General features: G+C 39.3%; 1 protein-coding gene across 9 annotated transcripts in view; it reads right to left on the bottom strand.

Annotated features, from left to right (window-relative positions):
- MBTD1 (mbt domain containing 1) overlaps nt 1-25,282 on the bottom strand; it is a 79,852-nt gene that overhangs the window by 47,767 nt on the left and 6,803 nt on the right. The window lies entirely within an intron of this gene.

The raw sequence follows: 25,282 nt of genomic DNA, 5'->3' as shown, positions 1-25,282 counted from the left end.
CTCGATCCCAGGACCCTGGGATCATGACCTGAGCCGAGGGCAGCCGCTTAACCAACTGAGCCACCCAGGCGCCCCCATTATTTTCTTTTCAAAGGAAAAGCAAAGACACTATTATCATCTTCAGTGAATGCCACACATTTGCTCCTCCAAAAAGATATGCCCTCTCTCAAAGCCACCCAAACCCCCAAAAAGTAATATTGCCAACTCCAACCTTTCCTGAAATACACTGCAAAACTTCAAGTTTAATGAGAAGAAAGCAAAAAGAAAATAGGAAAATAAAGAGAAAAAAAATCTTCAGGAAAAAATAATCTATAAGGAAACAAAAGCAACATAGGGAGCAAAAAAAAAAACCTTCAAAAAAAATTGATAATAAACACACACAGTGAATTACAACTAGAGTGAAAAGTATCAACCAAAGAATCTTTAGTTTGGCACCTATCCTTAATTCTTTTGCTTCAGTTAGTATTTTTTGGTATCATTTTACACTTTATGCACAATTTCTTTCCTGGCTAGTCTAACTTCCTACCATGACCAATAACAAAGCTGAAATCTGTTATCTAAAGCCTGACAAAATAAAACCAAGCAAATGCATCTCTTAGTTTAAAAGACTAGCTATTATTTTCAGGTATGCAGGTATGAAACATTGTACTAAAATGGGAAACTGATTTTCACATGTATCAGGTGTAACTATAAAAGAGACAAAATCAGGTTCTTTTAATCCACACAATGGAAATATTTTATACCCAAATGAATACTCTCTTTTAAGAAGGCCCCTTAGGAGGCTCTGTGCCTGCTACAGTGTGGTTGCTACAACCTCCAGCTTCTTCTAGTATTCTTTTAGATCCAATTTTAAAAAGAAAACCGTACGGTGTGTGCTTACTTTGTAATTATTCCATTTCCCTCAATAGTTTTCCCTAGCTTGATTACCCATCTTATTTAAACAGATCTGGTTCTGAGTAACTTGCAGGTATTTAAATTCAAAGAATCAAAATCTGCTACCACCAGATTTCAAAAGAAAAAGATTCTGAAGGCAATGCCAAAAGAAAGTCTAGCAACATTTTGAACTGGTAAGGTGATAAAGAATGGGATAGTCCTTGTTTGAGTGAAGGGTGGTGCTAACAGCACGGAATTTGGACAGCCCTAGGTTTGAGTCTCAGCGTTGCCATTCATTAGCTATGAACTTGGCGGTGAAACAAGTTATGAGCTTCTTCTCTTATTCATTCAACATTCAACTATTTATCAAGCATTTGTGTGTCTCACAGTAGCAGAGGCTAAAGATAAAGCAGGGTACAGAGCAGACAAAATTCATGCTTCTCACAAAGGTTACCAGCCTACTGGCAGGAGGAATCCAAGCAAGGCCACGGGAAGGCAGGGTCAAACTGAGGCAGGAGTAGTCAGCTAAGATTCAGGGGTGAGGAAAGGCTTTGGTGAGATAAGACCCCGACGCCAGAGAGGGCAGCCAATTGAATATCTGGTCCTGGGATGTTCTAGGCAAAGCAAAGAACAAGACAAAGGCTTTCAGCCTGGAATATACTTGGCAAATTGAAAGGCCAGTGTGGCTGGTGCCCAGTGTGAGAGGTGTACGAGATGGGGTTGGAGGAGGATAGAGAGGCCACATCATGAGTACCCTTGAAGGCCAAAGTAAAGAATATATTCTATATTGACAATAATGCATCTGCTAGTATAGATTATAGTTATTCCTTTCCAATCTACATGCCTTTTATTTCTGCTTCTTGCCTTTTGCACTGATAGAACTTCCAGAACAATATTGACAAAGGGGTTGGCAAGAAAAGACATCCTTGTTTATTCTCAGTCTTGGAGGGAAAGCATTTAGTCTTTCTTCACTGAGCGTGTGTTAGCTGGCAATGGAAAGACATTATGAAATATTTATCACAGTGTCTGGAATGCACACTTAATAAACACTGGCTAGAATTTTAAGTTCTAGTAGATTCATACAGGCCACATCCATGCAGAGATGATCTTTTATACCCACAGTTTTCATATAAGCTTGTTCACTTTACAGCCAGCTCAGTTAGCGGCTAATACATATTTATTGACCCTTAAATGTCAGTGCAGAATATCTTATTTGGACTCTACTTATCAGCGAATATAACCCTGCAATTTCAGGGGATCAATGATAACGAACATCCTGGTTTCAACATTACAGGCTTTTTAACATTAAAAAAATAAAAGTATTATGGTCAAATACATTTGGAAATTTTCCCTTATTTCAAGGCCTCTTTAAACCTTCAATATACTTATGAACATTATGATAATTTAAGAGGGATATATAGTATGCAGTATTTTCCAAAGCATCTTCAAGGACTAATGATCTAGAGAAATGCTAACCTTTTCCATAGTTCCAGCACACACAGAAAATGATCATCTATACAACGCAAGGGTTATAAGCCCCTGAATGCACTCAGTCTGAGGCCTCTGACTATCCCAAGTATTGCAGGGATGAATTATCTTGACAAATCCAAGACACACTAGCTGGGAAGCTATATTCTACTTGGGAAATGGTGTTCTGTCATTATTTTCTTCGTAGATTATGACAGAATACTAATGAACTATACCTATGAGCTGTAATCAATTTATTCTATGTTAAACTTAGCATTTACTGTGGGGGAACTTAATTGGAAACCCCTGCATCAGACCAAAATCCCTAAGGGGGCTGCAACTTCAATGAAAGGGTAGGTAGGAAAAAAAATCTGACTACATGCAAAAGAGGACCTACAAGTGAGCCTTTCCTGCCCATGCTCTGGGTGGAGAGGCTACTCTGGGATTTTTTTTTTTTTAAGATTTTATTTATTTAGGGGTGCCTGGGTGGCTCAGTTGTTTAAGTGTCTGCCTTCAGCTCAGGTCATGATCCCAGGGTCCTGGGATTGAGCTCCGCATCGGGCTCCCTGCTCAGCGGGAAGCCTGCTTCTCCCTCTCCCATGCCCCCTGCTTCTGTTCCCTCTCTCGCTGTCAAATAAATAAAATCTAAAAAAAAAAAAAAAAAAAAAAAAAAAGATTTTATTTATTTATTTGACAGAGAGACAGAGAGAGAGCACAAGCAGGGGGAGGGCAGGCAGAGGGAGAAGCAGGCTCTCTGTGGAGCAGGGAGCCCAATACGGGGCTCGATCCCAAGACCCTGGGATCATGACCTGAGCCGAAGGCAGATGCCCAACCGACTGGGCCACCGAAGTGCTTTTTTTTTTTTTTTAAGATTTTATTTATTTTTATTTGACAGAGAGAGAGAGAGAGCACAAGTAGGGGGAGCAGCAGGCAGAGGGAGAGGGAGAAACAGACTCCTGCCTGAGCAGGGAGCCCGATGTGGGGCTCTATCCCAGGGCGCTGGGATCATGACCTGAGCCGAAGGCAGATGCTTAACCAACTGAGCCACCCAGGCGCCCCCAAGAACTGTTTAAGAATAAAAAGGGGCATTTGGGTGGCTCACTCTTGATCTCATGGTTGTGGGACTGAGACCTGCATTGGGTTCCTTGCTCAGCAGGGAGTCTGCCTGAGATTCTCCTCTCCCTCTGTGCCACCCCCCTTCCCGCACACAGACATGTGTATGCATGCTCTTTTCTCTCTCTGAAATAAATCTTAAAAAAAGAAAAGTATTATTAAAAAATGAACAAAGGAATAAAAACCAACCAGGCAGACCTGACAAGAACCAAATGTAACTTCTGTAAATGCAAAATGTAACTGCTCTGGGGCACCTGGGTGCCTCAGTCGGTTAAGCGTCTGCCTTCGGCTCAGGTCATGATCCCAGGATCCTGGGATCAAGCTCCATGTCAGGCTCCTTTTGGAGCCTGCTTCTCCCTCTCACTCTGCCTGCTGCTCTGCCTACTTGTGTCCTCTATCTTTGTCAAATAAATAAATAAAATCTTAAACACCTCAATGGATGGGCTGAATTGCAGATCACACATGGCTAAAAAAGAAATGGGGAAATGGAAGATAAACATTAAGAAAATACCCAAAACACAGCAAAGAAAAACAGAAACATAGAAAAAAGGTTAAAAGAACGTAACATGTAAAGATCTAATAAATGTCTAATATGAATTCTCAAAAGAGAGAATATGGAAATGTTGAATGAGAGACTGGCTAAGAATTCTACAAAAACATTGAAAACAAATTCAGACAAAACTACCACATATATTAAACACAAGAAAAAGAAAACCACATTTTTTTTTTTTAAGATTTTATTTATTTTCTGACAGAGCGAGACACAGCGAGAGAGGGAACACAAGCAGGGGGAGTGGGAGAGGGAGAAGCAGGCTTCCCGCCGAGCAGGGAGCCCGACATGGGGCTTGATCCCAGGACCCTGGGATCATGACCTGAGCCGAAGGCAGACGCTTAACGACTGAGCCACCCAGGCGCCCCAGAAAACCACATTTAGACAGATCACAGTACCAGTGCAAAACACTAGGGAGAAGATTTAAAAAGGGACCAATCACACAGTGAATCTCACTCATCAATAAGTCCAACCTCAGGCTCATTCAGTCCAATCAGTGGCTTAGTGACAGATAGGTAAGGATCACCAATCATTTAAAATAGGCCTCTGAGGGGCGCCTGGGTGGCTCAGTTGGTTGGGCTCTCTCGTGGGCTCTCTCTCTCACTCACTCTATCTCTCAAATGAATAAATAAAATCTTTTTTTTTTTTTAAGATTTTATTTATTTATTTGAGAGAGAGAGAATGAGAGAGAGCACATGAGAGGGGGGAGGGTCAGAGGGAGAAGCAGACTCCCCGCAGAGCAGGGAGCCTGATGCGGGACTCGATCCTGGGACTCCAGGATCATGACCTGAGCCGAAGGCAGTCGCTTAACCAACTGAGCCACCCAGGCGCCCCGAATAAATAAAATCTTAAAACAAAAAAAAAGAAAGGCCTCTGAGAATGTGAAAGACCAAAACAAATCTTCAGGAAAAAAAATCTGTAAGGAAACAGAAGCAATGTAGGGAGAAAAAACAAACAAAAAAACCTTCAAAAATGAAATTAATGGGGCACCTGGGTGGCTCAGTTGGTTGAATGTCTGCCTTCGGCTCAGGTCATGATCCTGGGGTCCTGGGATTGACCCTCCATCGGGCTCCCTGCTCCATGGGTAGTCGGCTTTGCCCTCTGCCCCTTTCCCCTGCTCATGTGCTCTCTCTCTCATAAATAAATTAAAAAAAAAATCTTTTAAGAAAAAAATGAAATTAACTCTTCAGAGACATAAGAATAGGATACCATCAGGGAACAAGATCTTGAAATTTAAAAACAGAAGAGGCAACATAATCTCAATGTTGTACACCTGAAACCAATGTAACAATGTGTCAACTACATTCGAATAAAAAAATTATAAAGAAAAAAGAAAAAAAGAAAAAAGGTTAATTCAGTGGAAAAAAAGATAGTCTTTTCAACAAAAGGTGCTGGATCAAATAGATTACCAAATTAAAAAACAAAAACAAAAACAAAAGAAAACCCAATTCTGATCTATACTTCACCTCATCTACAAAAATTAACTCAAAATGGATCACAGACCTAAACGTAAGAACTCAAACTATAAAACTTCTAAAAAAAAAAAAAAAAAAATAGGAGAAAATCTTCATGACCTTAGGTAGGCATAAAATTTTTGGATGTAGGACATCAGAAATATGATCCATAAATGAAAAATACTAAGTTGGACTTTATCAAAATTAAAAACTGGTCCTTGGAAGGTACTATTAAGAGAGTAAGACTAGACACAGACTGGAGAACAGTATTTGCAAATCACGTATCTGATAAAGGATCGGTATCTAGGACATACCAAAACTCAATAACTGGAACAGTCCAATTAAAAAACAGGCACAATATCTTAAACAATTCAGAGATCTATGGATGGCAAATAAGGACATGAAAAGATGCTCAACAGCACTGGTCATTAGGAAAATGCAAATTAAAACCATGAGACACTCATACATCTATTAGATTGCCCCAAATTAAAAAAACAAAAAACAAAAACACCAACCCTCTACAGTCTATGTAGCAAATGGAACTCTCAAACACTGCAGATGGGAAGGTAAAAGCATTTTGTAAAAAAGACAGTTTGTTAAAATGTTAAATATACACCACGTACCACCCATTCCATTCCTATTTACCTAAAATGAAAAGACACATCCACACAAAGATGTGTGTGTGTGTGTGTGAATGGTCGTACTAGTTCAAAAATGGAAACAACCCAAATATTAACAGGTGAATGAATAAACAAATTATGCCATATCCACAGTGATTCCATATTGAGGCTCAGCAATAAAAAGGAATGAGTTGATACACACAACATGAATAAGTCTCAAAATAATTACACTGAGTTTAAAAAACCAGACAAGAGCACATGCTATATGACTCCATTTATATAAAACTTTAGGAAATGCAAACTGGTTTTGCATTTCCTTCATTTTTATTTAATGTATTTCCATTCCAAGGTCCCACATTACATTTAGTTGTCGTGTCCCCTAAAGCTCCTCTTGGCTGTGACAATTTCCCAGGTTTTCCTGGTTTTTGATGACCTTGACACCTTTGAGGAGTACCTGGGTCAGGTATTTTGTTGAATGATCCTCTACTGGGATTTGTCTCATAATTCCCTCAGGACCAGACTGGGTCTGTTTTTGGAAAAAAGGTCGGCGGTACTGCGAAGTACCCTTTGTATCAAATCATACAAGGAAACACAGTACTAACGTAACTTACCACTGTTGGGATTGACCTTGATCACCTCTACCTGAAGCAGTATTTTTCAGGTTTTTCTGTTATAAAATCACTCCTAGCCCCTCTCCATACTGTACTTTTCGGAAGTGACTTTGTGAAGTCCACACTTACGAAGTGGCGAGTTATGCTCCCTCTCCTTGACAGCTGTGCATCCACACAAATAATTTGGCATTCTTCCACATAGATTTCCTCCTTTTGGGTTTATGTGAGGTTTTCTCTCATGCTGTGTATCTCCAGTTGAAATACTACTGATGCTGTCTCTCAGGGTAGCAAATTCAGATTATGTGATTTCCACCTGCCTCTTACCGGTGATGAGAAGTTTGAAGCCCTGGTCTAGGTGTGGTCTGGTTCTCCATTGTAGTCTTACTATCTTCCCTCTTTTAATAAGCAATCTACAGAGAGATACTTAAAGACCATGCAAATATTCTGTTCATCAAAATTTCACTCTAGATTTGGCATCCAATGAGATCTTGCTCAATCTGAAACTAGGATTTTCTAGCCCCAGAGTTTCTTCCATATTCTCATTTGGCATTCTTCTGTAGGGAAGATCCCTCTTTTTTCTCGTATTATGGGTATCCACCCATGGATTCCTACTTTTCAGTGGCTTATAAATTCATTAGAGTCCTTAGTTATCTGGGAACTCCAACTGTTCCAGATTTAGCCAGTGGGAGCCCCATCAAGCTGACTCGTGTCATTGTGACAAGCCTCTTATTACTGTTTGAGCAATTCCTTACTTTCTGGCATACCAAGATACTCCAGGCTTATCTTATACACATTTTCCTGTCCCAACCCTAGAATCAACCATTTCTTCCTAAGAGCCCTAGTTTCTTTTAGTGGGGACTATCAGAAATAAAGATGTGGCATTCCATACATGTATGTGACATGTCATATGTATACACACATGTATCTTAGAAAATCATGAGTTCACACTTTTAACTCCAATTCCAATCCATCCTTTAGGGCTTTTCCTTATCTTCCCACATCTGTATTTGGAGCTTTCTTCTTTCACAGTGAAAACCACGGCTTCCACACAAATTACACATACTCATTTGCTCATTCCTTCTATACATTTAAATAGTTGCAGAAGCATTACCACCATACTGCTATAAAAACCAAACTTAGGAGTCCAGAATTTCTTTGTAGTCCCATTTCCCTAACCTGAAGGTCAGAGTATTGAGTTTAAGAGTTACTTGGATTATTTATTTCTCCTTCAATGTGGTTATATTATTGATTTGAAACAAGCTGAGTTTGGTTTTTAGTCTTCCCTGCCATCCTTACTGAGTTAATTCCATTTCTGGGGCCTATCTAAAAAACTGCCCTGCTTCCAAACATAAAGAACTATATAAAAAGTTACAACTTGGAAAAATGTTGTTTCCTGCCCCTGCCTCACCATCCACCTTTGCAGGTGGGTAACCTGGTTCATCCCTCTTGCGTGTGTCTATTTTGAAAAGGTAAACAGGTATATTTATTTTCTTATTCTTCTTTCTTACAGAAAAGGCCACACACTAAATTTCTCTGTCCTTTGCTTTTATTAATTCAGAAATATATCCTGGAAGGGTGCCTCAGTGGCTCAGATGGTTAAACGTCTGCCTTTGGCTCAGGTCATGATCCCAGGTTCCTGGGATCGAGTCCCGCATCGGGCTCCCTGCCCCTTGGGAGCCTGTTTCTCCCTCTGCCTCTCTCTCTGTCTCTCAAGAATAAATAAAAAAATAAAAAATCTTAAAAAAAAAAATATCCTGGAAATCATTCCATTTCAGTGCATAGACATCTTCATTCTTTTTTCAGCTGTACAGTACTCCACTGTACAGTACTCCAACTCTCCTTTGGACAGTTAGCAGTTTTCAATGTTTTGCAATTACAAATATTGCTTCAATGAACAAACTTACTACGCATGCGTGTACACCTATACATTTAAAACTGCCTGAGGTATACTCTCAGAGTATATTCCGTGGGTTGAAGAGTGAATGTGTATGTAATTTAGTTAGGTACTACCAAATTTCCCTCCACAGAAATTTTACCATTTTGCATTTGCACGAGCAACAGTGAGAGTATTTTTGCCAATATAACGGATGAAAAATGGTATGTTAGTGTAGTCGTTTTTTTTTAAACTTTCTACTTGGAAAGAACTTCAGACTTCTAGGAAAGCTGGAAAACAGTACAATGAAATCCTGTGTACTCCACTCAGATCTGCCAATTATTAACATTTTGCCTCATTTGTTTTATTCTCTCTAAATATATAAGTATTTTGCTAAACCATTTGAGAGTAAGTTGCATACGTATCTTTTTGTCCACCCCAAATTCAGTATGCATTTTCTAAAAATAAAATTGTTCTCTCATAACTACCGCATAGTTAACAGTTTCAGGAAATTTAACATTAATGTGATACTTTCCCCCAATTTACCATCCATAGTCCAACGGACCCAATAATGTCCTTTATATAGCATTCTTTCGTTCAGTCCAGGATCCCATGTCATATTTGTCTCCTTAGTTTCCTTTAATCTGGAAGATTACTTCTGAATAATGCAGGCTCTCTCCCCACCTTTTTAATATGTTTCTCATTTGAGGCTCCTCATGTGTCCTCATTGGATCAAGTTATATATCCCCATAGTACTACATAAGTGAGATAACCTTCTGAGAACATTACATCCAGAGGCATAAGATGCCTATCTGGCCCTCTCCGCTGATGTTAATTTTAATCATTCTTTCAAGGTGTTTTCCACTGTACACTTACCGTATTTCTCCTTGCAACTAATAAGCAATCTTACAGACATGTTTTAAAATATACAAATACTGTTTTTCATTGAAATCGCGCTCCACCCCATCCCTAAAGTTAGCATCCAGTAACTCCTGCCAAACCAAACATTATGATGGCTACAAAATGACTTTGTGATTCTAGTACTCTTTTACCAGTCAGCACAAAATTCTTCCATCATTCTCCTTATATATTTACCTAACTACCTTTATCATCAGCATGAATTCTCGCCTCTTTTTTACCCCAATGGTTTATAATCCATTACTGTCCTCAATTATTTTGGGGCTCAAATTATCCCATATTCAGCTACCTGGATTCCCTCAAACTGGCTCCTGAATCCCTCTGACATGCTCCCATCAATATTTATTAAGTACTGACTTACTTTCTAGCATATCAAGATATTCCAGGATCATTCTGTACCTACACTGTTCAACTATTTCTCCAAGGAGCTCTCATTCTTTTCAGTGAGGACTGGTATTAAAAACCAAGATGTGCTCGGGGGGCGGGGCAAGATGGCAGAGGAGTAGGAGAACTGGATTTCGTCTCCTCTCAGGAATTCAGCTGGATAGGGATCAAACCATTGTGAACACCTACAAACTCAACAGGAGATCGAAGAAAAGAAGAGCAACAACTCTCTCATCAGAAAAGCGACCACTTTCTGGAAGGTAGGACGTGCGGTGAAGTGAATCCGCGGCGATATTCGGGAGGATAGACGGTGGGGGAGGGGCCTCCGTCGCAGCTTCTGGCAAGTGATAGAGCCGCGGAGCACAAAATCGGAACTTTTAAAAGACTGCTCCGCCAAGGGACGTCACTCTGGTGGCTAAGCGGGGGGTGGAACCCTCCGGGACAGTGTGGTCTCAGGACCCTCGGGGTCACAGAAAGACCGGGGGTGCCTGAGTGTGGCAGGGCTCCCAGGTATCGGAGCGGGGAAGCCGGCTGCAGAGGCGGAGCCCAGGCGCAGGCTCTCAGCTCGGGGTGGCCATAAACCGTGATCCGCGGCCCAGTCGGGCCCCTGCTCCTCCAGCAGGGACCCAACAAGCGGCAGATCCGGGGACACTCACCTTCCTCCCCCGGGAGGAGCTGCGCGGGAGGGCACCGCAGGGATCTGCTGGGTTTGGAGACTCCACCCGGGGTCGGGTGCCGGAGATAGAGACGTGCGGTCACAGGTCGGGCGAGCACGGAGTGCGGTCAGAGACGGGAGTGACTGACGGCTTTTCTCTGGGGGCTCACTGGGAAGCGGGGCCCCGAGTTCTCGGCTCCTCCGGGGCAGAGATTGAGAGGCCGCCATTTTCACTCTCCGCCTCCAAAGCTGTCCAGACAGCTCGCAAGGAACAAAAGCCCCGGACAGCAACCTGAGCAGATTACTTAGCCAGGAGGGGGCAAGGGCGGGGCAATTCCACCTCTGGCAGAGACATTTGGAAACCACGGCAACAGGCCCCTCCCCAGAAGATCAGTGAAAACAGCCAGCCAAGACCAAGTTTACCGATCAATGAAAACGGCAGAACTCCAGCGCTAGGGGAATACTGCACATAGAATTCATGGCTTTTCCCCATGATTCTATAGTCTTTCAAAGTTAATTTTTTTTAACTGTCTTTTTTTTTCTTTTTAATTTTTCTTTTTCCCTTTTTCAACCAACATCTTATCAATTCCTTTTTTAAAAAAACATTTTTATTTTTCATTTTTAGAGTCATATTCTATCCCTTCATAGTAGTTACCCGTATTTTTGGCATATATATATAAGTTGTCCTCTCTTTAAAATTTTGAGATAGCTTCTTCTAACAGATTAAAAATACCCTAAATCTCTAGTATATGGTGTTTTCTATTCCCTTGCCTGATCACATTCTCTCCTGTTTTTTTCTTTTTTTAAATCCTCTTCTTTTTTCAAACAACTTCTTATCAATTCCTTTTATAAAATTTTTTTATAATTTCCATCTTTACAGTCATATTCCATCCCTTCATCATATCAACCCTTATTTTTGTACATATATGTTTTTCTTTCTTTAAAATTTTGGGAGGCACTTTCTTCTAACAGACCAAAATACACTCCAAATCTAGTGTGTGGCACTGATTTATATACCAGCCTGATCATATTTGATCACATTCTGGTTTTGTTGTTGTTATTGTTGTTTTGTTTGTTTTTATCTTTATCTTTTTTCTCTCTTTCCATTTCTTTTTCCACTGCTTCAGGTGTTTTCTGACTTGTTTAGAGTATATTTTCTGGGGACACTGTTATTCTGCTAGCATTTTGTTCTCTCATTAATCTGTTCTCCTCTGCACAAAATGACAAGACAGAAAAAATCACCTCAACAAAAAGAACAAGAGGTAGTACCGACTGCCAGGGACCTACTGAATACGGACATTAGTACGATGTCAGATCTAGAGTTCAGAATCATCACTTTAAAGATACTAGCTGGGCTTGAAAAAAATATGGAAGTTATTAGAGAAACCCTTTCTGGAGAAGTGAAAGAACTAAAATCTAACCAAGTTGAAATCAAAAAGGCTATTCAGGAGGTGCAATCAAAAATGGGGGCGCTAACTGCTAGGATAAATGAGGCAGAAGAGAGAATCAGTAATATAGAAGACCAAATGATGGAAAATAAAGAAGCTGAGAAAAAGAGAGATAAACAACTACTGGATCACGAGGGTAGAATTCGAGAGATAAGCGATACCATAAGACGAAACAACATTAGAATAATTGGGATCCCAGAAGAAGAAGAAAGAGAGAGAGGGCCAGAAGGTTTAATGGGGCAAATTATAGCAGAGAACTTCCCTAATTTGGGGAAAGAAACAGGCATGAAAACCCAGGAAGCACAGAGAACCCCTCTCAAAATCAATAAAAATAGGTCAACTCCCCAACATCTAATAGTAAAACTTACGAGTCTCATAGACAAAGAGAAAATACTGAAAGCAGCTCGGGAGAAGAAATATGTAACCTACAATGGTAGAAACATTAGATTGGCAACAGACCTATCCACAGAGACCTGGCAGGCCAGAAAGGACTGGCAGGATACATTCAGAGCACTAAATGAGAAAAATATGCAGCCAAGAATACTCTATCCAGCTAGGCTGTCATTGAAAACTGAAGGAGAGATAAAAAGCTTCCAGGACAAACAAAAATTAAAGGAATTTGCAAACACAAAACCAGCCCTACAGGAAATCTTGAAAGGGGTCCTCTAAGCAAAGAGAGACCCTAAAAGCAACATAGACCAGAAAGGAACACAGACGATATACGGTAACAGTCACTTTACAGGCAATACAATGGCACTAAATTCCTATCTTTCAATAGTTACCCTGAATGTAAATGGGCTCAATGCCCCAATCAAAAGACACAGGCTATCAGACTGGATTAAAAAACAAGACCCATCGATATGCTGTCTGCAAGAGACTCATTTTAGAACCAAAGACACCCCCAGATTGAAAGGGAGGGGGTGGAAAACCATTTACCATGCTAATGGACAACAAAAGAAAGCTGGGGTGGCAATCCTTATATCAGACAAATTAGATTTTAAACCAAAGACTGTAATAAGAGATGAGGAAGGACATTATATCCTACTTAAAGGGTCTATCCAACAAGAAGATCTAACAATTGTATATATCTATGCCCCTAACATGGGAGCAGCCAATTATATAAGGCAATTAATAACAAAAGCAAAGAAACACATCGACAACAATACAATAATAGTGGGGGACTTTAACACCCCCCTCACTGAAATGGACAGATCGTCTAAGCAAAAGATCAACAAGGAAATAAAGACTTTAAATGACACACTGGACCAAATGGACTTCACAGACATATTCAGAACATTCCACCCCAAAGCAACGGAATAGACATTCTTCTCTAGTGCCCATGGAACATTCTCCAGAATAGATCACATCCTAGGTCATAAATCAGGTCTCAACCGGTACCAAAAGATTGGGATCATTCCCTGCCTATTTTCAGACCACAATGCTTTGAAAGTAGAACTCAATCACGAGAGGTAAGTCGGAAAGAACTCAAATACATGGAGGCTAAAGAGCATCCTACTGAAGAATGAATGGGTCAACCAGGAAATTAAAGAAGAATTAAAAAAATACATGGAAACCAATGAAAATGAAAACACAACTATTCAAAATCTTTGGGATGCAGCAAAGGCAGTCCTAAGAGGAAAGTATATAGCAATACAAGCCTTTCTCAAGAAACAAGAAAGGTCTCAAGTACACAACCTAACCCTACACCTAAAGGAGCTGGAGAAAGAACAGCAAATAAAGCCTAAACCCAGCAGGAGAAGAGAAATCATAAAGATCAGAGCAGAAATCAATGAAATAGAAACCAAAAGAACAGTAGAACAGATCAATGAAACTAGGAGCTGGTTCTTTGAAAGAATTAACAAGATGGATAAACCCCTGGCCAGACTTATCAAAAAGAAAAGAGAAATGACCCAAATCAACAAAATCATGAATGAAAGAGGAGAGATCACAACCAACACCAAAGAAATACAAACAATTATAAGAACATATTATGAGCAACTCTATGCCAGCAAATCAGATAACCTGGAAGAAATGGAGGCATTCCTAGAGATGTATCAACTACCAAAACTGAACCAGGAAGAAATAGAAAACCTGAACAGACCTATAACCACTAAGGAAATTGAAGCAGTCATCAAAAATCTCCCAAAAAAACAAAAGCCCAGGGCCAGATGGCTTCCCAAGGGAATTCTACTAAACATTTCATGAAGAATTAATACCTATTCTTCTGAAACTGTTCCAAAAAATAGAAATGGAAGGAAAACTTCCAAACTCCTTTTATGAGGCCAGCATTACCTTGATCCCAAAACCAGACAAAGACCCCATCCAAAAGGAGAATTACAGAGCAATATCCCTGATGAACATGGATGCAAAAATTCTCACCAAAATACTAGCCAATAGGATCCAACAGTACATTAAAAGGATTATTCACCACGACCAAGTGGGATTTATCCCTGGGCTGCAAGGTTGGTTCAACATCCGCAAATCAATCAATGTGATACAATACATTAACAAAAGACCAAGAATCATATGATCCTCTCAATAGATGCAGAAAAAGCTTTTGACAAAGTACAGCATCCTTTCTTGATCAAAACTCTTCAGAGTATAGGCATAGAGGGTACATACCTCAATATCATAAAAGCCATCTATGAAAAACCTACAGTGAATATCATTCTCAATGGGGAAAAACTGAGAGCTTTCCCCCTAAGGTCAGGAACGCGGTAGGGATGTCCACTATCACCACTGCTATTCAACATAGTATTAGAAGTCCTAGCCACAGCAATCAGACAACAAAAAGAAATCAAAGGCATCCAAATCAGCAAAGAAGAAATCAAACTCTCACTCTTTGCAGATGATATGATACTTTATGTGGGAAACCCCAAAGACTCCACCCCAAAACTGCTAGAACTCATACAGGAATTCAGTAAAGTGGCAGGATATAAAATCAATGCACAGAAATCAGTGGCATTCCTATACACCAACAACAAGACAGAAGAAAGAGAAATTAAGGAGTTGATCCCATTTACAATTGCACCCAAAACCGTTAAGATACCCAGGAATAAATCTAACCAAAGAGACAAAGGATCTGTACTCAGAAAACTATAAAATACTCATGAAAGAAATGGAGGAAGACACAAAGAAATGGAAAAACGTTCCATGCTCATGGATTGGAAGAACAAATATTGTGAAGATGTCAATGCTACCTAGAGCAACCTACACATTCAATGCAATCCCCATCAAAATACCATCCACTTTCTTCAAAGAAATGGAACAAATAATCCTAAAATTTGTATGGAACCAGAAAAGACCCCAAATAGCCAGAGGAATGTTGAAAAAGAAAAGCAAAGCCGGCGGCATCACAATTCCAGACTTCCAGCTCTATTACAAAGCTGTCATCATCAAAACAGCATGGTACTGGCACAAAAACAGACACATAGATCAATGGAACAGAATAGAGAGCCCAGAAATGGACCCTCAACTCTATGGTCAGCTCATCTTTGACAAAGCAGGAAAGAATGTCCAATGGAACAAAGACAGTCTCTTCAACAAATGGTGTTGGGAAAATTGGATAGCCACATGCAGAAGAAGGAAACTGGACCATTTCCTTACACCACACACAAAAATAGACTGCAAATGGTTGAAAGACCTCAATGTGAGACAGGAGTCCATCCAAATCCTAAAGGAGAACACAGGCAGCAACCTCTTCGACCTCAGCCGCAGCAACTTCTTCCTAGAAACATCGCCAAAGGCAAGGGAAGCAAGGGCAAAAATGAACTATTGGGACTTCATCAAGATCAAAAGCTTTTGCAAAGCAAAGGAAACAGTCAACAAAACCAAAAGACAACCGACAGAATGGGAGAAGATATTTGCAAATGACATATCAGGTAAAGGGCTAGTATCCAAAATCTATAAAGAACTCATCAAACTCAACACCCAAAGAGCAAAGAATCCAATCAAGAAATGGGCAGAAGACATGAACAGACATTTTTCCAAAGAAGACATCCAAATGGCCAACAGACACATGAAAAAGTGCTCAACATAGCTCGGCATCAGGGAAATCCAAATCAAAACCTCAATGAGATACCACCTCACACCAGTCAGAATGGCTGAAATTAACAAGTCAGGAAACAACAGATGTTGGCGGGGAAGCGGAGAAAGGGGAACCCTCCTCCACTGTTGGTGGGAATGCAAGCTGGTGCAGCCACTCTGGAAAACAGTATGGAGGTTCCTCAAAAGGTTGAAAATAGAGCTACCATATGATCCAGCAATTGCACTACTGGGTATTTACCCCAAAGATACAAAAGTAGGAATCCGAAAGGGTACGTGCACCCCGATGTTTATAGCAGCAATGTCCACAACAGCCAAACTGTGGAAAGAGCCAAGATGTCCATCGACAGATGAATGGATAAAGAAGAAGTGGTATATATATACAATGGAATATTATGCAGCCATCAAAAGGAATGAGATCTTGCCATTTGCAACGACGTGGATGGAACTGGAGGGTATTATGTTGAGTGAAATAAGTCAAACAGAGAAAGACATGTATCATATGATCTCACTGATATGAGGAATTCTTTTTTTATTTTTTTTTAAATGATTTTTTTTTTTTTAGATTTTATTTGACAGAGAGAGAGATAGCGAAAGCAGGAACACAAACAGGAGGAGTGGGAGAGGGAGAAGCAGGCTTCCTGCTGAGCAGGGAGCCCGATGTGGGACTTGATCCCAGGACCCTGGGATCATGACCTGAGCCGAAGGCAGACGCTTAACGACTGAGCCACCCAGGCGCCCTGATATGAGGAATTCTTAATCGCAGGAAACAAACTGAGGTTTGCTGGAGTGGGGGGTGGGGTGGGAGGGATGGGGTGACTGGGTGATAGACACTGGGGAGGGTATGTGCTCTGGTAAGCGCTGTGAATTGTGCAAGACTGTTGAATCTCAGATCTGTACCTCTGAAACAAATAATGCAATATATGTTAAGAAAAAAAAAAAAAGAAGAAGGTAGCGGGAAGGGAAGAATGAAGCGGGGGAAATCGGAGGGGTAGACGAACCATGAGAGACGATGGACTCTGAAAAACAAACTGAGGGTTCTGGGGTGGGGGGTGGTGGGAGGATGGGTTAGCCTGATGGTGGATATTGAGGGCACATTCTGCATGGAGCACTGGGTGTTAAGCAGAAACAATGAATCATGGAACACTTCATCTAAAACTAATGATGTAATGTATGGGGATTAACATAAGAATAAAAAAAAATGTAAACCCCCCCCCCAAAACCAAGATGTGCTCAGTATTGTTTTACACAGAGCCATTTTTGTATCTTCTTTTGTATGTCTATGCGATGTGTGTTCTTTTGCCCTTTTCTCTTTAGGGTTTTTAGTCTCTTAGATGTTTTTTTCCAAGTTCTGTGTATTTAGGAATTTACCCTTTGTAAAATATGGCAAATTTTGCTTTTGCTTATAAAGTTGTCATGAAATTAAAAATTTTTTAACTGCAGTAAAATTTATCAGTACTTTTTTAAACTTGATTTTGACTCAGAAAACTTTTCCTTATGACCACTGTATAGGAAAGTTCACCCGTATTTTGTTATTTGTGCATTTTTTAATATTTAGATCTCTGATCCATTTGGAGTTTATTCTTACCCATGGTGTGAAGAAATGACCTAATATCTTTTCCTAAGTGGCTATCTAATGGTGCCAACAGCTGTTATTAAAATGTCCCTTTTGTTTTAGTGATTTGAAATACCACTTTAATAAAGCATTAGGTTTCTGTATGTAGCTGCGTCCATATCTGGACTTTATAGTATTTTATTGGTCTATTCATGTGCCAATATCTTGCTTTTCAAATTATAAAGCCTCCCTAATATATTCTGATATTTGGTAGGGCTATACTCCACTCAAAGATCTTCCCCCCCTCAATGTTTTGATATTCTTACACGTTTATTTTTCCAAATGAATTCCAGTATTAACTACTATAGCTCTATACCAAAAATTGTTGGTATTATTAGGATCTCATTAAATTTATTAACTCAGGAAAAAAGTGACATCATGAGGTTGAGAGTTCTTAACCAAAAACAAGGGATGTTTTTCCAATTGTTTAGTTATACCTTGTGTCTTTAAGAAACGTTTTATAGTTTGCTTTATGTAGATTTTTGTTAAAACCAAATTCTTAGAAATTTAAATATTTTACTTTTTGTTGCTTTGTAAATGCAATTTTCCTTCTTGTTATATTGTATAATTGGTTACTGAATACATGAAGATTTATTTTATATCCTTCAGTCTTGCTAAATTACTTTGAAATAGTTTTGTCATTGATTTTCTGGGGCTTTCCAGATGAACTATCATGTCATCTGCAAACAAACTTTTTTTCTTTTCCCATTACTATGTTTACAATTGTTTTCTCTTTCCTATCTGTACTTCTTCATATTTGCAGTACAATGTTATATACCAGAAACAATGCACATCTTTGTTCATGATTTTAGTGTCTATCTTAAGATGCTGGCCTTAGGATTTAGGTGTATGTATGCATGTATGCTTCTCTGTATTTACGAAAATCATGTTAAGGATCTATCAATTCCTGTTTTCTTAAAACTTTAAAGTTAGGAATAGGTGCTGAATTTTGCCACAGACTTTTTTAGCATCTATAAAGAGAATATGATTTTTCTCCTTAGACCCATTAATATGGTGAACTGTATCAAAAGAGTTCCAAATACTGAATCATCTTTGTATTCCTACTATAAACCTCACTTCATCATGATGTATTTCCTTAATGCAGTGTTAAAGATTGCACAATATTTAGGATTTTGCATTGATATTCATAAATATCTGTAATTTTCATTTTTTGCACCACCTTTAAGAGGTTTAGAAACTGGTATTACTCTTGCTTTGTAAAATTAGAAAGTTTGTAAAAAAAATTGGAAAGTTCTTCTGCATTTTCTATGTTCTGAATAATTTATGTAGCGTTGGGAATGTATGGGCTCTAAAGGTTTTGTAGATTTCCCTTGTGAAATCACAGAGATTTGGTGTTTTGTGGGATAGCTCCTTGATAAATTTGTTTCTTCCATTAAGTTAAAAAAGTTTTTTTAAAATTTTTATTTATTTTTAAATTTGAGAGGGAGAGCAGAGGGTGGGAGGTGGGGCAGAGGGAGAGAGAGAATCTTAGGCAGGATCCATGCCAGCACGGAGCCTGACATGGGGCTTGATCTCTTGACCCTGAGATCATGATATGAGCGGAAAATTAAAAGTCAGACACTTAACTGACTGAGCCATCTAGGTACCCACTCCCCCCTTTTTAAGCTGGGTGTGGAGCCCAAAGTGGGACCTGAACTCACAACTCTGAGATCAAGACCTGAGCCGAGATCAAGACTTGGGACACTTAACTGGCTGAGCCACCTAAAAAATCTCTAATGAGGTTTTCTTAAACTGTATTTTCCTAAGAATCCACTTCATCTAGGTTTTCAAATTTATTTGAAGTGTGTAAAATGGTTGCATAAGATTTTCTCAATTTCTTCTGTATCAAGTTCTTTTCCCCTTGTCATCTATTTTGTGTATTTTGTGCTTTTTCTTTTCCTCCTTGATTAAACTAGCCAGTGGCTTATCTATTTTGTGAATTTCCCCTAAAGGTCCAGGATTGAATCATCAATTTGGTATATAGTTTTTCTGTTAACTCATTAATTTCTACTTTTATCTTTAATTTTTTGTGGGTGTTCCCCCCCCCTTTGGCTTACTTTGTTGTTCTTTTTTCATTTCTGATTTGGGAATTATTTTCATTTTTTTTTTTTTTTTAACTGTGATAAAGTAACCAGATTAGGTCCAAGATGGAGTTGCTCAGGCTAAGCCACCTCAGCAAACCAAGATTTAGGATCGAAGTTTCTATATTCCCCTCTCCCTGAAAAGGCAGGCCTAGGTAAATCATCAGTGAGTGCCCGCACAGCATACACTGCCTGACCCAGATCTAAGACTTCCCTTTGCTCCAGTAACAAAAGCAACCCAGCTTTAACCAACCAGCAAATGCCCAGTGTAACTTCCTTGTTCCCACCCACTTTGGTCTATAAAAATCTCTTGCTTTGTAAAGCAATTCGGACGGAGCGCCTTTCTATCTGCTAGATTGGATGCTGCACAATTTACCAATGACTGAATAAAGTCAGTAAGATTTTAAAAATTTACTTGAATTTTATTCTTTAACAAATATTTAGGACTATAAATTGTCCTCTGCTCATTGCCTTCAATGTATTCCACAGATTCTTATATGTAGTATTTTCATTATCATAATTTTTTAGGAGGGCGCCTGGGTGGCTCAGATGGTTAAGCGTCTGCCTTCAGCTCAGGTCATGATCTCAGGGTCCTGGGATCGAGTCCCGCATCGGGCTTCCTGCTCCTTGGGAGCCTGCTTCTCCCTCTGCCTCTCTCTCTCTGTCTCTGTCTCTCATGAATAAATAAATAAAATCTTAAAAAAAAAAAAAAAAAAAAAAAAAATAAAAATAAAAATAATTTTTTAGGAACTCTGTAATTTGTTTACATTCCCCCTTTACCCAAGAGTTTTTTTAATTGAGGCATAATTTTGAATGTTTATCAAGATGCAGAAATTATCTGTCATTCCAGAAAGCACCCTCATGTCCTTTCCCATTCAATCCTCCTCCTCCCCCAGAAGTTCTAGTACTAGGGGTTAATTTTGCATGTATTTTCCATGTATTTATTTAAATGGAATAAAACGCTATGGACATTTTGACATCTAATTTAGCTCACTCAGCATAGTATTTTTGAGATTTATCCATACTACTATATGTATGAATGGTTCATTGCTTTTTACTAATTTTTTTTTTTTTAAAGATTTTATTTGTCAGAGAGAGAGCACATGTGTGCACACACAAGCAGGGGGAGTGGCAGGCAGAGGGAGAAGCAGGCTCCCTGCTGAGCAAGGAGCCCGATGCAGGACTTGACCCCAGGACCCTGAGATCATGACCTGAGCCAAAGGCAGACGCTTAACTGACTGAGCCACCCAGGTGCCTGCTAATATTGCACTTCAACAATATATCTGTTTATCCATTCTCCATCCAGATTTGACTACTTTGAAGAAAGTCATTATGAACATTCTTGCACAAGGCTAACATATAATAAGAGGCTTCTAAATTTCAAGGTGGAAATGCCCTTTCGCTTTTTGTTTTCTTGTATGGGACCTGATGTTTTCTTTCTTTTTTCTTTTTTAAAGATTTTATTTATTTATTTGAGACAGAGAGAATGAGAGACAGAGAGCATGAGAGGGAGGAGGGTCAGAGGGAGAAGCAGACTCCCTGCCGAGCAGGGAGCCTGATGCGGGACTCGATCCCGGGACTCCAGGATCATGACCTGAGCCGAAGGCAGTCGCTTAACCAACTGAGCCACCCAGGCACCCGGGACCTGATGTTTTCTTAACTATGAACAATTTTTGTGAATATTTTGTGTTTGAGAGAGTATATTGTTTTTAGGATGCTATGATAGATATACCTAAAGATCTGCCTCCTTATGTTTAGATCTCTTATATTCCTACTTTGTCTACTGCACCTATCTTGTGCTGAGAGTGTCCACGTCCAATTTTTAGTGGTTATTACTGGCATTTCTTACAGTTCTTGTTTTGTAAAGATTTTTGCTGTCATTTGATGCATATGTATTTATAACGGTTAATACCTTTGTGAGTTGTGGGTTTTAGTATTACAAACTGTCCTCCTTTGTTGTTTAATGCTTTTTGGTTTGACTTCTACTTTGGTATCAGCATTGGCAATCCTACTTTCATATTATTTCTATTTGCTTGGTTGATCTCTGTCCATCTTTTTAACTGTTTTAAGGGACTCTTATGTTGTAAAGCTGGATTTTGATTTTGTTCCTTCTTTTATTTTTATTGAACTACGACATATGTTTATTGGCTTTTGATTTTTGAGCCAATCTGAAAATCTTTTTATTGGTGAGAGAATCCTCATTGATGTGACTGGCAAGTTTGATTTCAATTCTGTCATATTATTTTGTTATAATTACTGTGTGTATCATGATTTTCCATGATGGTTTTCTTTGGCCTTTTAAACATTTCAGTGTTTTCGAAGGTTTGTATTTTTTTTCTAATGCTTACCTTTGAATCTTTATTTCCACGTATCATTTTTCTTAGCTAATCTTTTCTTTCAGTTTCTCATGGTATATCGTTTGAGTCCCTTGTGATAATTAACCTATAATCATTAGTCTTTTTTTTTTTTTTAAAGATTTTTTTTATTTGACAGAGCACAAGCAGAGGGAGAGAGAGGGAGAAGGAGGCTCCCTGCTGAGCAAGGAGCCTGATGTGGGACTCGATCCCAGGACCCTGGCATCATGACCTGGGCCGAAGGCAGCCACTTAACCGACTGAGCCACCCAGGCATCCCAATCATTAGTCTTAATCTAAGTTTTCTTTTTCTTTCCCCTCCCACATTTTTTAGCTGCCCTCTTTCTACTTTGTCAGAACCTGTAAGATTTATGTACTATTCTACCTATGTCCCTACTCCTGATTTTAACCTTAGCTCAAATAGATACATGAAATCACTGTCAATCTTTTTTGCAGAAAATTTCCCACACATCTCTTTTAAATGAAGCTTATCCTTCAACAGGTTCCTCAGGAAGGGCTAGTTGAGTACAGCAGTCCCTGAATTCTTGGCATGTTTAAAACTTTTTCTACTGTCTTAACCCTTGAGAGATAATTGACTGGATATAAAAATCTTTGGTTAGCATTTTCTTTCCTTATGCTGCTCCACTACTGTCTTGCTTTGTATGTTGCTTTTGAGAAATCTGGTATCAGTCTACTTCTCTGGCCCTGTAAGCCTGGAGAATTTTTCTTTTTTTTAAAGATTTTATTTATTTATTTGAGAGAGAGAATGAGAGACAGAGAGCATGAGAGGGAGGAGGGTCAGAGGAAGAAGCAGACTCCCTGCCGAGCAGGGAGCCCGATGCGGGACTCGATCCCGGGACTCCAGGATCATGACCTGAGCCGAAGGCAGTCGCTTAACCAACTGAGCCACCCAGGCGCCCCTGGAGAATTTTTCTGTATCTTAAAAGTCCTACAGCTTTACTAGAATGTATCCTGCAGTTTACCTTCTGGTATGAACTTCTGATGTGGACATTTAGATCTTTATTTCCAGGAAGTTGTCTTGGATATTATGGCTTTATCCTTTTTCCTTCTTGAGAGGCACCAACTACATATTAGACTTTTTGGACCCATCTTCCATTTAAAGTGTCAATTAAAAAAGAATCTCATTTTCATTCTCTTGACTGTTTTCCTGCTTCTCTTGAATTCTTTTATTATATTTGCATTTGAATTGACTGTTCGGTGGGAACCTTGTAACTTACTCTTCATTTCTGGTATGTTTTTCTTCTCTTTTCTGAGTTTAATCTACTCTGATTTTATTCCATTCTTAGTTTTATATTTCTGATTCAAGGCTTTTTCTTCATATCCCCAAACACTGGTTTGAGGACGTTTTATTTCATTGAGTGTTGTGTCAATTTTCTTCCACCTTATGTTTTTTGGGTGGGGGAAGGGAAGATTTTCACCAGTTGAATGTTCTGATTCACATTTTTTCCTATAGTAGTTCTGTCTACATGTAGTCCATTCTTTCCTATTTCTATTCATTTCCTGGTCAAGAGTTCCTGGTTCAAGAACACTCCTAAGTTTACTTTCTCTTTCTTTTTTGGAAGAGTATTAATTTCTCCTCCTCCTTCTTTCTCCTCACTGCCATGTCTCCACCCCTTCCCTGTGAAGCACTGCTTCTAACTTAAGTTACCAATTCTGGCACCGCTTACTTTCAAGCTCTTCTCTGTGGCCACACCTGCAAACTACCAAGTTTCAAACCTATGTTCAGTACTTTGGAACTTAGTGGTGATTCTCTTTCTGGAAGGGATATTCTGTGCTTCATCTAAGTCTCCCATGGCCCTAAACTTTTATCAGTGAACCTGTTAAGCCTTCTCTCTCTCTTCACATCCACAGGATTGGGCAGAAGGAGCTGTTTGAATCGGATTTATTTCTCTACTTAGAGGTAATTTGAAGGTTGTGGTAATGTTCCTAATAATGCTGAAGGCATGGGTGATGTGTGATGGATATGTGCTTTCTGTTGGCTTTATAGGTTTAGAGAAACGTAGGTGGGGAAATTAGATCAGGCTGCTGACACTGTTCTCCAAACCTGGAAATCTACACATACATACTGAAGTACTACTATCTTAGAAATACTGGTTTTGTCATTTTTCAAAACACTTTACCTACCATTATTAGATTCACTTTTTGTATCATTTAACAGTTTTCCAGAGTAATTCTTCTTCATTTTCATCTAATTTGGTTCAGAAACACATTCTGCCCTGAGAGTTTATTCATAAATTTCATAATAATGTCTTACTGGACTATTTTTGCTAGTGATCTGTGAAAGGTCTCTTATGATAATACAACTAATATTTACAGGATGCTCAGTATGTGCTAGGCACATTCTAAGCACTTAATGTGTAGTAATGCAGTTAAATCCTCACGACTATTATTACTCCCATTTTACAGATGAGGAAGCAGAGGCTCAAATAGGCTAAGCAACTTGCCCGAGGTCATACAGCTAAAATGAACACTAGCAATAAGAATCAAGAAAATAATCTTAGACCTATGTTAAATTTTAACCTCTTTTTTCCCATTTCTTAATTATTGTTCTGTCAGCTAACTTCTGTAAGCAGAGGTAGTAAGGGTCAAATAAAACTATTTCAAATAATGTGCTTTTTGAACACTTTGCTCTTCAATCACAAAACTGAAAAATCAGAGGTGCCTGGGTGGCTCAGTCAGTTAAGTGTCTGCCTTCAGCTCAGGTCATGATCCCAGCGTCCTGGGATTGAGTCCCATGTCAGGCTCCCTGCTCAGCAGGGAGCCTGCTTCTCCCTCTCCCAGCCGCTCCCCTTGCTTGTGCTCTCTCTGTCAAATAAATAAAATCGTTAAAGAAAAAAACAACTGAAAAATCATATTAGGTGACTATTTAAATTCTTGAGGAGTAGAAACCTCACCTAATATTTGGACATATTTCGTATGGACATATATAGACCACAGAGGAAGTCAAAATATCTATCTACACTCAGTGTAGGATCCACACACTGAGTGATGTATGCCTAATATTTAGAATTATGGAGATAGACTCTAGATGAAAAAGCCAAAAGAATTATAAGCACTTGTTTCAGGAGAGCTGTATGGGGAAGAGAAAGAGACTGCTGTAAAGGATCCTGTTTGGGGGGCACTTTTACCATTGTTTAACATTGTACTATCAAGTACATGTATTATTCTTACAAAAATAAGGTCAATTTCTACAAAGCATAAA

This window comes from Mirounga angustirostris, unplaced genomic scaffold (assembly GCF_029215605.1).
Source record: "Mirounga angustirostris isolate CCGP_5_RB_7025 unplaced genomic scaffold, mMirAng1.0.hap1 SCAF_17, whole genome shotgun sequence".
In the NCBI taxonomy this organism is placed as follows: Eukaryota; Metazoa; Chordata; class Mammalia; order Carnivora; family Phocidae; genus Mirounga; species Mirounga angustirostris.
This window is presented reverse-complemented; position numbering and strand designations above follow the sequence as displayed.